Raw genomic sequence first — 13222 nt, forward strand, 5'->3', positions numbered from 1 at the left:
AACACCGCTGAGCCGAAACTACGAAAGCTAGAAAGTCAAAATTTGTATAGATTGTATTAACAAAATTTCGAAGAGATAAGAATCGATTATGAAAATTTACAACCCTAGTAGAGGGAAAAAGGGGGTGAAAGTTTGTAGCGGGATCAATTTGTTTTTTTTTATTAGGAAAATTTTAGTTAGGAACTTGAAATTAGGGAATAGTTTAATAGTGATTTCTGTTTTTTAGGGTTCCGTAGTCAACTAGGAACTCTTATAGTTTCGCCATGTCTGTCTGTCCATCCGTCCGTCCGTCCGTCCGTCCGTCCGTCCGTCCGCGGATAATCTCAGTAACCGTAAGCACTAGAAAGCTGAAATTTAGTAACAATATGTATATCAATCACGTCAACAAAGTGCAAAAATGAAAAATGGAAAAAATGTTTTATTAGTGTAAAGTGTAAAATGGGGGCTGATTTTTTTTTTCATTCCAACCCCAACGTCTGATATATTTTTGGATAGGTATTTAAAAATGAATAAGGGTTTACTAAGATCGTTTTTTGATAATATTAATATTTTCGGAAATTATCACAGTTATACTGACTTTCATATTTTTATAAGAACAGCATGCACTTACGTCCAGAACAGTGACATTTGGTGCATTGGAACTGCTCATGATGTGTCACTTTTTAACCGTCGCTTAAAATCTGAGAGATTTGAGGCGAGGTTCTCAATTCGTCTGTATGTTTATTTATTGTTTTCATTTTTTTATGTTTGTTCCTCGATATCTCCGTTGTTACTGGACCGATTAAAAAAAAATTGAATGTATATGAATACAGATTGGTCCCATTTTTCTCAGAACCCAGTTCTGATGATGGGATCCTGGAGTAATCGAGGGAACTCCTCGAATCTGAAAGGCATACGTATGGTGATTTTTGTGTTTTTAAAGGAACAGCATGCATTTAGGTACGGAACAGTGACATTTGGTGCAGTGGAACTGTTGATGATGGCCAGAACGGAACTTCTCAAATCTGAACGGCACGCTTATAGTTACTTTGCTATTTTTATAAGAACAGCATGCACTTTCGTCCAGAACAGTGACATTTGGTGCAGTGGAACTGCTGATGATGGTCAGATCAGAACCGATCTTCTCAAATCTGAACGGAACACTTATAGTGACTTTGGTATTCTTATAAGAACATCATGCACTTACGTCCAGTCCAGAACAGTGATATTTGGTGCAGTGGAACTGCTGATGATGGTCAGAACACTCAGAACCAAACTCTTCAAATCTGAACGGCACGCTTATAGTGACTTTGGTATTTTTATAAGAACAGCATGCATTTACGTCCGGAACAGTGACATTTGGTGCAGTGGAACTGCTGATGATGGTCAGAACCGAACTCCTCAAATCTGAACGGCACACTCATAGTGACTTTGGTATTTTTGTAAGAAAAGCATGCATTTAAGTTCAGAACAGTGACATTTATTTAGTTATGTTTGTTAAGCATAATTATTGAGTTTTCAAGTCAAAGTTTGTCAAGCTTCGATTTCTTATAATCGGATTCATGAGGAATTGAGAAACTCCTCAAACCTTAGCGTTATACGTATATTGATTTGTGTTGCCATCAAATAATTAAAGCATTAAAAGCAGTTTTAAAAAATACCTACACATTTCTACATTATCCAACATTCGCAAGTAGCTTTCACCACAACCCGAAACGCGGCGGTTTTTTTTTTCTTAAAAAATATTAAACGTTTTTTTATGGGATAGGAGGCAAACGAGCAGATAGGCTGCCTGATGGTAAGCGATCACTGCCGCCCATGGACACCAGAAGCACCAGAAGTGTTGGAGGTGCGTTGCCGGCCTTTAAGATGGATGTACGCTCTTTTCTTGAAGGTTTGATGGTCGCATTGGTCCGGAAATACCGCTGGCGACAATTCATTCCACAGTTTAACTGTGCATGACGTGACCAAATTTGCAAAACGTTGCGTCTTAGAAACATTTTAAAGGGTGAAAATCAAAATATGTCCAATAAGTCCGTGACCGTGTCCAATAAGTTTGAATACAGCACAAATAGCCAATAAAACAAAATGAACAAATAGTTACTACATTATTATTATATTTTATGAATGGCACTCTTATTTACTACATTCACAACAAATGTTTTGGAATAACTCCAGCATTAACTTGTTTACCAGCCTCAAACGCTTCTCAAACGGATCACACGCGGCACGCACCGTTTTCTTCACATTTCATCCCAAATACTCTCAATAATCTTTTTGAAATGATCTAGGTTTATGATTTTATAAAAATTTAGTCTTCAAAGCATGTATGACCATTCAAAGTAGTCTAATACGCCTAAACCTGGAGGCCTGGGTGGCCACTCATGTTTCGGATAAAAGACTGCCAAATTAGTCTGAAACTACGCTAGAATACCATTTGCCGAATGTGCTGGAGGTGCGTCTTGTTGGGACACATGATACTCATTCCCAAGCATCCTTTTTAACTTTAAGGCATTTTTGTCTCCAAAACCTTGGTTTTAAAGAAAAAAAACGTTGATTTTAACGCTTTTATCTGTAAGTACTGAAGGTAGTTTACCTCGCTTACATACTGCATCCCACACCTGGGCCGATGGTGAGCTCTGGAACCTAGGCACATTTTTCTAGTTGCCCGGAACGTTATCTATCCTCGGTACCCATAATAGTTTATTTTGGACACGTGGCGTCTGTTTTATCACATACAGATTCTGCTTATAAAAAATAACTCGTCACCTGCGTGCCGAGCAAGTATTTTGTTGGCACTTTACCTCTTTGTTTTTCTTAGACACTTCGGAAATTTCATGAACTTTGTGCTTGTATTTTATTAAAAGGATATACTCTTCAGTTTAAATAAGAATTTGATGGCCTGTGATCCCTATATCTTTAGAACTGAGGTAAAATGTGAGTATTCGGACTTATTGGACACGGTGTACATGTTCGTTCTAAAAGTAGCTGATCAAGCATCGTCGGTTTGGAAAGCCTGCGGTAAAATTTTTGCTCATTACTATACATATTCGATTTAAAGGGTTTTGAGATTTAGGAAATAAAACAACGCTTCATTAGATTTAATTTAATAGCATTATGTAATTATAATCTCAATGTAAGTGCAAGCAGTCTTATTTACAATAAACTTAAAAGCGGAAACAAATATATGCAGAAAAAAAAAAAGAAGCTGTCAATACTGAATCCCCTAGGGTGGCTATGTATGAATAGCACAGAAAAGTATTAAAATAAAATAAAAACCGGCCAAAAGCGTGTCGGGCCACGCTCAGTGTAGGGTTCCGTAGTTTTCCGTATTTTTCTCAAAAACTAACCTATAAAGTTCAAAACAAATTTTCAAAGAAAGTCTTTGTAAAGTTCTACTTTTGTGATTTTTTCATATTTTTAAACATATGGTTCAAAAGTTATAGCGATTATTTCCGAAAATATGAAAATTATCAAAAATCGATCTTAGTAAAACCTAATTCATTTTTAACCTTTCGTATGCGTCTGTCAAAAAATTGTCATTAATATATTAGTCATAATAACTACATGTTAAAGTTGAAACAATATGGAGCAGATCTGCTCCTAAGCATACGAGAGGTTAAATACCTATCTAACAATATATCACACGTTGGGGTTGAAATGAAAAAAAATATCTGCCCCCTCTTTACATGTAGGGGTACCCTAATAAAACATTTATTATTATTAACGACCTTCCACATATTTATAATGAGCCCAAACATGATGGGGTTATGATGAGGAGAATAGCAGTTCTGTTGACCACCTCCTGACTCCATCATGAGAACTTGGACCGCGTCTAGTTCGATGGTGCTCGTCAGCCCAAATCTAATGAGCCCGAACATGATAGGATTATGATGAAGAGAATAGCAGTTCTGTTGGCCACCTCCTGACTCCATCATGAAACCCTGGACCTAATCTAGTTCGATGGTGCTCGTCAGCCCAAATCTAATGAGCCCAAACATGATGGGGTTATGGTGAGGAGAATAGCAGTTCTGTTGACCACCTCCTGACTCCATCATGAGACCTTGGACCTCATCTAGTTCGATGGTGCTCGTCAGCCCAAATCTAATGAGCCCGAACATGATGGGGTTATGATGAGGAGAATAGCAGTTCTGTTGGCCACCTCCTGACCCCGTCATAAGACCTTGGACCTCATCTAGTTCGGTGGTGCTCGTCAGCCCAAATCTAATGAGCCCAAACATGATGGGGTTATGATGAGGAGAATAGCAGTTCTGTTGACCACCTCCTGACTCCATCATGAGACCCTGGACCTCATCTAGTTCGATGGTGCTCGTCAGCCCAAATCTAATGAGCCCAAACATGATGGGGTTATGATGAGGAGAATAGCAGTTCTGTTGACCACCTCCTGACTCCATCATGAGACCTTGGACCTCATCTAGTTCGATGGTGCTCGTCAGCCCAAATCTAATGAGCCCGAACATGATGGGGTTATGATGAGGAGAATAGCAGTTCTGTTGACCACTTCCTGACTCCATCATGAGACCTTGGACCTCATCTAGATCGATGGTGCTCATCAGCCCAAATCTAATGAGCCCAAACATGGTGGAGTTATGATAAGTAGAATAGCAGTTCTGTTGAACATCTCCTGCCTGACTCCATCATCATGAGAACCAGAACCTCATCCTGGTCCCAAAATATAATAATAATTCAAACTCTCAACAAACTTCACGTATAACTTAAAATCCAAAATCATATGAAAAGCATGTCGAATGCTAAAATTGCATAAGGTGTAAAAAGGATCAAGATTTGTTTAGTCGCAGTTTACGGCACTTCTCGGAACTATCGAGCTGCTTACGAAAGCTAGGTGCGCCGGACGATCAAACGCAGGTCCGTTGTCTTCGAGCGCTCGGCGCAGAGTGAGCGGGCTCGCGTTAGCACAGTGTCTTTTATTCGAATTTTAGGTGTTTTAAAAACATATCTATCGACAGAAAGGTATGTCTTATATGTATGATTTTTTTCTTATAGGTCAAAAAGAAGTTCTAGTTTAGGATAATATTATTTAAGAGTTACAAAAAATGCAGGAATCGCAGGAAAAATACATAATGTAAACCTCTTTTTATAGAAAAAATGGGGAGGATACGGAAGGTTATTTATCCACCATTTCAAGTAAATCTTAAAATGTCAAAGTATTAGCTAACTCGTACAGGATATAACAAATAGGATTGTGATCATTTATTACCCCAAATAACATTTTTAACAGCACAATCACGATTCTAAACGAGCTATCCCACTACGAAATTTGAAAACGTCTTCCGAAAAAACTGATTTTTCGGAAGTATAAAAAGACATATTTTAAAGTAGTACCAATGGACTTTCTAGCTTAAGATATGTACTTTCAGGAACATTATCATTTTTTTAATAATCATTTATAGTTTCTTTATAATTTTGAATGAAAAAGGTTCTATTTTGCAAAAAACGCTCGTCTTTAGGAATAAGGCCTCTTAATATCGCGCTTCTGAAACTGTTAGAGTAAAAACACCAGGATACCACTATTAATTATACAGTTTATTAAACGGAATCTCAAAATACAAGTTCAATGACAAGCTATCTTCAAGTGACGCTCTGAGTCCGTCTGCCGCCATTTTTGACAGCGATGCTAGTGAAGGGGACGTTCGACTAGTGATGTCCTTATAATTATCACGCGGACAACGGAAGGTGAATGACCGACGGATATTATGTGTAAATTATTTAATCACGCTTATTTTTCGCGTGTGTATCTTTAGTTGGTATTGTCCCAGAGCTGTAAGACCCTCTTTTTGACACATGACAGCGTCCACAAAACTTAAACTCGCGCAACCTAATGAAATTTTAAATAAAATCCTGTAATAATATTTAAAAAAATCAAATACTTAAAAACAATATTTCGCTTACTTTAAACATAATCTAACACATGTTACATTTTTGCGGATCTTCGTTAGTGAGTATTTTACGATATAATTTATCACGCAGGATTGACTTATTATGTCATTTATCATTCATTTTTATTTTTAATCTAGTGCTAGGGCAGAGGCTGTCCCTTCGATTCAAATAAAATTTCAGTAAGTTGACAGAAATCGTATATTAGTTTAAGCGCCTCCTTGTACATAGGGCCTATTTGATTCAACCAAATCGAAATTAATCGTTAGATTTGGCAAACGATACGTCTTAGCCACATCGCAACATACTTCAAAACATAAATGTGTCAAAAATGTAAACTTACAAATCCGGGACAACAGGCGGTTGCGACTCCTAGTTGGTAGACATGGTAGTGCTGGTTGGTAGAAAAATAGGGACGACGTTTGAATGTCGTCCACTCGTCTTAATAACACCTAGAACGGTGGCAAACAGGCACACAGCCGCTTACTTTTATAATTATAGGCAACGCTTTTGCGAATACATGAGTAATGACGATTCGAATAATAAGCTAGCCCAAACCAAATTTTCGTTGATAGATCTTTTGACATTCAATTTATCGATTTTAAAGTTACTATTGCAGTGAATTCTTGTGTAAAGGAGTTGCAGGTAGAAGTAGCGATATCTAAGCAAGACATCTATTTTTCTATTAACATACTTACCTAGTATTGCTATATTAAGTACCTAGATAAACCTGTTCGTTTTATGAAAGTGCATAGAGAGATAAGCATAGTAATGAAATTTCTTAATAAATTTTAATGTTGCATCCGCGGCCGGGCCGGCAAAACGTCCCATTTGGTCGATTTATTGTCATAAAGACGCTATTGACGGTTGTTCGTTTAATTAAAGCCTCCGCCACGCAAAGCGTTTTGATAGCGTAGCGTTAGCGGAGCGGAATGTGCCTTGAATGCGCGCATTCCGCTCGCAATCCGGCTCGTTAGTTCCCGCCGGCGTCCGCAGGGCGCAACGCCAGTGTCCGTCCAGCGCACCGCTAACGTTCCGCCTACGCTCTCAAAACGCGCATGTCTGGCCGAGCTTTAAAAGTACAAGCAAATCTTGTCCTTAAGGTTAGCGACTCTTGTCATCTAATGAGTACGGTCAACTAATGTGAATCCTAGACTTACTGTAGAACCTTTCCACAGTAAACGTCAAAGTGACTTCTGTAGCAAATAAAGCACAATGTCAAGTCAATAAGACAGGGTTCTAAAGTGGGCTGATAGGATACAAATTACTAGTAGTACTACTTCATAGAATTTCTTAACTATGTCACGTCCGTCGGTATCACAAACAATTTCCAACAATCACCGGCAAATGCAAGCATTTCGTTCCCCCTTCAAGCCGAAATGGAGGCATCCAAGGAATGCGCAGAGTCACCTCTTGGCTCCAAGTGCTTTCAAGTTTCGATTTATTGAGATTTTCATCGAAACAAATACTGTTATTTGCTTAGAGCGTTGAGACTTGTGTGCAAGGTGTCCACGGAACGTGTTTGTGAAGTAGGTTGGCGGCGTTAGAAAAATCATGAGACAAATTCAATTTGTTTCAATACTGAACTGATATGTTACTTAATTCTAATTAACCCAAGTTAAATTATAATCTATTGAAAATATTTTAACTTGTGTTATCTGAAAGTAGTCACACCACTACATACATAAATTAAAACCGAAATAAATTACACATATGAAAGAAAAAATGACCAAGGCCTTGCACCAGCAAGGCACCAGAGGCCTTGGTAATTTTTTCTTTCATATGTGTAATTTATTTCGGTTTTAATTAAAGTGATATGTGTTGTGTGAATAATCAAAATATCCGTTTGTACTTCCATACGAAAAACTGTATATGAACTACCATGGATAATAACAAGGTTACATCCATAAAGTCAGTACATACAACAAATTGTTGGACGCTTCATTCACCAAGATTGGCTCAGTAGGTTTGACATAAGAAAAACATCCACATTCAGCGTGAGAAGTGTCTACTACTAAAAATATAATAGGTACACACGTTAAATTGATGCCCAAACTTTAGTAGCCTCACACTTTGGGTTGTAAAACTATGTCTTGACTTGACCTTTTCAAATATTATCTATTATTGTATTATCACACAATTGAAAACATAAATTCAAGTTTTTACTTCATGGTTTGATACTGCCCGATGTTTTTAGGCTAAGTACACACGGCGTCAATATAAGTTGCCATTCAGTTCGCAATACCATTACTGTATGTGTATAAGGATCCTTTAGGATCTTTAACGACCTATTCTACGAAACTTCAATCCTAAAACGATAACGGGATCGCCCTCAAGTAAAAACTTCTCAAAAGAACAAAAACCAACGAGTGTTTGAATGCGGGCGAGATTGGTTCCACTTAAGGAAGTGTTTAAGATCTTTATCTGCGAATGTGTTTCTGTTCCGTAGACAATGAGTTTAGTGTTTAAGGGGCTCCACACGGTTTTTATAAATTTTTGACAAGTTGAAACTCCTAAATTTGCACTACAGATAGCACATATAGAATTATAAGACCAATGACCATCGGTTCTTTAATCTTCAATCTTATTCGTAAGAGCCCTATTTTGAAAAAAAATAATACTTATTTTTTATGAATTTTTTAAACATGGTCTAAAAAAACACTTCTATCGAAATTTGATTTCAGTGAAGGGCGTTTAACATACATGAAATCGATATGTTTGGATTTACGTACAATACGTAAAGGTAACCGAGAAAATTAACCGTAAGTTGAATTAATACTGTATCATTGTGTTACAAACAATATAAACTAAACTAAATGTAAAAAATCCTTTTAGGTTGAAGTTTTAATAGAAAGTTTAGTGTCGACTTCAAGTTAATGTTTATCATAAAATTGTACTATTTTATAAAGTAAAACAGTAGGTATCATATATTGTGTCATTTTTGGTAATATACTACTCACTTCACTCCTTTGACTGATAATTACGGGGTCTAGTTGAAGTTTCATACTGATTATACCTTTATATTTAACTATTATTCGATATAAAGTTGAAGGTTGATTAAGTACTATGTACTTAAGTTTTTAATGATTTTGCTGCTCACGATATTTTAGGCCTTGGCCTTAAGATCCAACTGTTTATTACTAATTGCACAATCAATAGACAAGTGTAATTATATAAATTAACAGTATACCTACAAGGCTCATTGCAGACTTATGAGTAGCATAATAATGGAGCAAGGCCCTTAATAGGCCCCTAATATTTACGTATGCAACGCGTTGATGTTCTTTATAAGGACGTTCGCTACCGTCGCACGTGAACACTCAGCTTAATGTTACAACATCTAGGTGTGTCTAAAGACTTTTGTTTCTCAAGAGAGCGACGATTATTAGAAATAGTTGTGATTGTCATTTGTTTTGGTACAGAATTTTGCGAAATGCGGCTTTCTTTCAGGTCGGTGTCGGTTCGTATTCAGCTCGAAATTCATCAGTTTTTTTTTTTTGGCTAGGTTCCTGCCAATACCGGTATGAAAGTGGTTAAGGATCTACAATTTTAAACACAAGTGTTTACATAGGTCCGTTTCTTCGGGCATATCAAGCGTTGAACCAGCACACTCTCCAACATCATGCTTCGGCAAAGTCGAAGGCCGACGCTCCAGGGGTGGAATACCGATAAGGTGGGCTGGCTGAAGAAAGCTTGTGGTTCCATGCAGATGGCAGTCCATATGGCCCTAGACCGCGTCAAGTGGAGAGAAATCACTGTTGGTCACGATCCTTAGCCATGGGGGAACGACTGAGAAGAAGAAACAGGTCCAAATCTAAATTAACCTCTCGGATCGAATGGTGCGCTTATGATAGTACAATTTTATATACAGTACCTGTCATGTTCATGTAAAATTACTGTAGAATGTACTTGCGTATATTTATAGTTAGACGTTTATTTTAAAATGTTAGTACTTGGTACCATTTCTGTAATAAAACCACACTATTCCAATTATTTTGTATAAAAACGTTGACACAGCGGAGTCAAGAGACCCAATAAGTTAATATAGACCATCGTTCCAAAAACACCTTTAACACATCAAAATACGGTGTCCATTAATACCTCCTAACCATTTTATAACCTATAACTATTTTTATTTACAACCGAGGTGTCGAAGCCGACTTTATCTTAATTTTCATAACCAGTCGTTTCCTTTCACTTCGTCCATCGCCAACTTTATTTAGTGACAGATACCTATGCTCATTTGAAATTCTAAACTCCGTGGAGTTATGATTTCCTGTTTATGTACAGTCGGCGAAAATATAGAAAAATAGTACGGGTTTCAAATTATTTGTGCACGATTTAGCTACCAACAATAGCTACACTTGGAGGGCATAGCTAGGGACACATGGGAGGCCTTGGTCAGTTTCTCTTTGTGTATGACATGTATTTCATGTTTATCAACAAAATGGTGTAAAATGTTTGCTGGATATCGCCATCAAGACATCATACCTTGCCACACGCTTTTGTTCTACGGAATTTAGCTGGGGCTGGAATCCAGGACAGCAAAATAAAAAATAATAAAAACAGAGTTTGGCAGATTTAGCCAGGGCAAGCTATGGAAAAGTAGGCAGCTAGGTAGGTATTAGAGTAAGCCACTCGTCCTGTAATTACAACAGTACTCCATTCTAAATTTTTAAACCCTAACTAGTTATTTAGAACGGAAGGATAGTGTAAATACAAAAACCTGCATAGCTTTCTAGGACCAACCCAACCTAGTACTACTTCGATCAATGTTTTTTTTTTGACAGACTGTTACAAATAATTTATTTTCAGCCAGGGTCTTAATTATTGACCCACATTAAGATAGAAATTCCTTAAGATTAGTGCATTTAAAACGTATTAAGTGTATATTTTGACAGCTACATACCCTGTGTGATCCTGAAATGAATGTCCCAATCCTTATTCAGTGGCACTTATTCACAACACAGTCGCACTACACCCAAGAACCACCTTTGGTCATCCGACACAAATTCAAATTTAAACTTTGCACAGCCACTTACAACGAACTGAGGTACCTGGCGAGATTTAAGCCAGCATTCACCGAGATGAAGGCTGTGTTAGCAAACTTCCTCAAACGTCAAACTCACTCAAAAACACTGTCACTGATCGCAACTACAACATATCCTAATTCAAAAATCAACGTGTGAACACATTACTTAAACAAAACTAGCGAAAAATCGCTCAATACGCACTCAGCGACGCGACGTTAAGTTGAAACTAAGTTGGATCCGCTATGAACCACGAAAGACCGTTGATCCAGTTGATCTGTCGGTAAAGCAGTTTTACTACCTTACCGACTACGTGGTGCTACAGACACACTTGCGTATCGCTATCACCTACGATCACTATGCTTAAGACAGAGATGGCGCGCGAACGTGAGTCCGTCGTGCGGAGTGGGAGAACTCAAAACCTGCGCCGGACCAGCGAAGCCTCTCAATACAGACGTATAGCAACAGGTGAATATTTTGAGCGTATGTGCGTGCAATGTTGCGAGTTTTTTTTACTTGTATGCGTTTACTTGATTGTAGTATATTGATAACGTGCCTATTTCGTTTAGTACCTATTTATCAGTTCATGAATGTTTCTTAACTCTTATCTTACGATTAATTAATGAAAGTTGTGTTAATATTGTAATTATTTTGGCTCGACCACGTTGGCCAGATAAGAGACGTGTTTGATCGTTAAGTTCAAATTACTGGATTTACAGGTATCATTTTTGAATTGAATCAGATAAACAAGTTTATTCAGCACACAAATGTATGATGTCCACATCAATTAGCATCACGATTAATTAATGAAAGTTGTGTTAATATTGTAATTATTTTGGCTCGACCACGTTGGCCAGATAAGAGACGTGTTTGATCGTTAAGTTCAAATTACTGGATTTACAGGTATCATTTTTGAATTGAATCAGATAAACAAGTTTATTCAGCACACAAATGTATGATGTCCACATCAATTAGCGTATAACCTACCTGAAACGTCATTACGACATGACGTTTATGTCATGTCAAATTAAGTTCGGCGGCGTACATTGCTGCTTGGCCAGATTTTAAAATAATATTATTTTTTTAACAAAATGATTATCCTATACGATTCGTATGATCAGATACTATAACCGGATACATTATTCGCCCGTATGGAATCGACACGCTCTATTATTGTAAATTTTTCAATTATTATTTAATTTTCAAACACTCATTTATACACCAACAATTTAAATATAATATGTATTTACATGCTTTTAGAGATCTTGCAACAATTAAACTAGGCTAATAATTTTCGGGCGCATCGTGCATCGCATGGAGAGACTATAATTCAGATTAAGAATACTCAGAATAGATGTATTGATAAAAAAAATAAAGAGTGAGGGAGCTGCTAATCAATCGTCAACAGACAAAAGATCAAAACTCCATCCTGTCACTGGCCACACACGCGCCAATACGTCTTTTATTTTCGCGTAATTTCTAGGGTTGTCACCATTTTTGGCACTGATATTGGACAATAGGATCAGTGCCGAATTAAACCAGTGTGGGGGCACATCAGAGACCTTTAAAATTTAAGCAAAATCTACATATCGAATAAATTTTCAAGGTTTGATTTAAATTTTGGTCGGCGGGACCCCAAATGTATTTGCTTATTTTGCCCTATTTTAACGAGAAAACGGTTTGAGCATTGCGTCGCGAATGTCGATTATCCAATCATTATACACTCATTCATCACCCATAGTACTAGTTTTGCTCAGTTTGGGGCTATGTTGATCTGTGTAAGGTTCTCCCCTATATTATTTGTATTTATTTATTTAAGTACAGTCCCCTATATAAGGACGGAACGTAATGGCAAACCTTGTGATTCCTGACCGATGAAAACACACACGCCAATACGTCTTTTATTTCTGCGTGATTACTAGGGTTGCCAATTTTCATTAGTTTTCGGCAAGTATACAGAACAATGGTGGAGTAGTGTCGTTATACGCAGGGATTGAACATCGCGTCTCGTGCAGGGCTAGCACATGATTCACATCAGGGACCGGCCCGCTATCCCTTATACGGGGTTTTGTATGGGTATTTCGTTAGGCTTAACTTACCCTACCCTTTTGGCGCGATACCCTTTCATTTTGCTTTTAAAGCCCTTACGAAAGCGCTTACCTAAAATAGCCCAATACCCTTTCAAAACCCTTATCATCGGCTCAGCCTAACGCCATAAGGGTAAGCCTTATATTGGGTTTTATTTGCTCTCCCTTATAGCATATCGTGCGAGTTTAAATCCTGTACCTCGCTCATAA

The 13222-nt window shown here is 37.6% G+C and overlaps 1 protein-coding gene across 3 annotated transcripts in view; it reads right to left on the reverse strand.

Annotated features, from left to right (window-relative positions):
- Nucleotides 1-13222, reverse strand: part of LOC125235409 (apoptosis-stimulating of p53 protein 2) — a 629684-nt gene that overhangs the window by 485987 nt on the left and 130475 nt on the right. The window contains exon 1 of one of the 3 annotated variants that reach the window (XM_048141964.1): nucleotides 10805-11155. The exons of the other annotated variants lie outside the window; for them this stretch is intronic. The gene's annotated coding sequence lies outside the window, so the exon portion shown is untranslated. Of the gene's footprint in view, nucleotides 1-10804; nucleotides 11156-13222 lie in introns of those variants that run through there. 3 annotated transcript variants of the gene reach the window in all.

The sequence above is a fragment of the Leguminivora glycinivorella genome, chromosome 17 (assembly GCF_023078275.1).
Source record: "Leguminivora glycinivorella isolate SPB_JAAS2020 chromosome 17, LegGlyc_1.1, whole genome shotgun sequence".
Classification (NCBI taxonomy): Eukaryota; Metazoa; Arthropoda; class Insecta; order Lepidoptera; family Tortricidae; genus Leguminivora; species Leguminivora glycinivorella.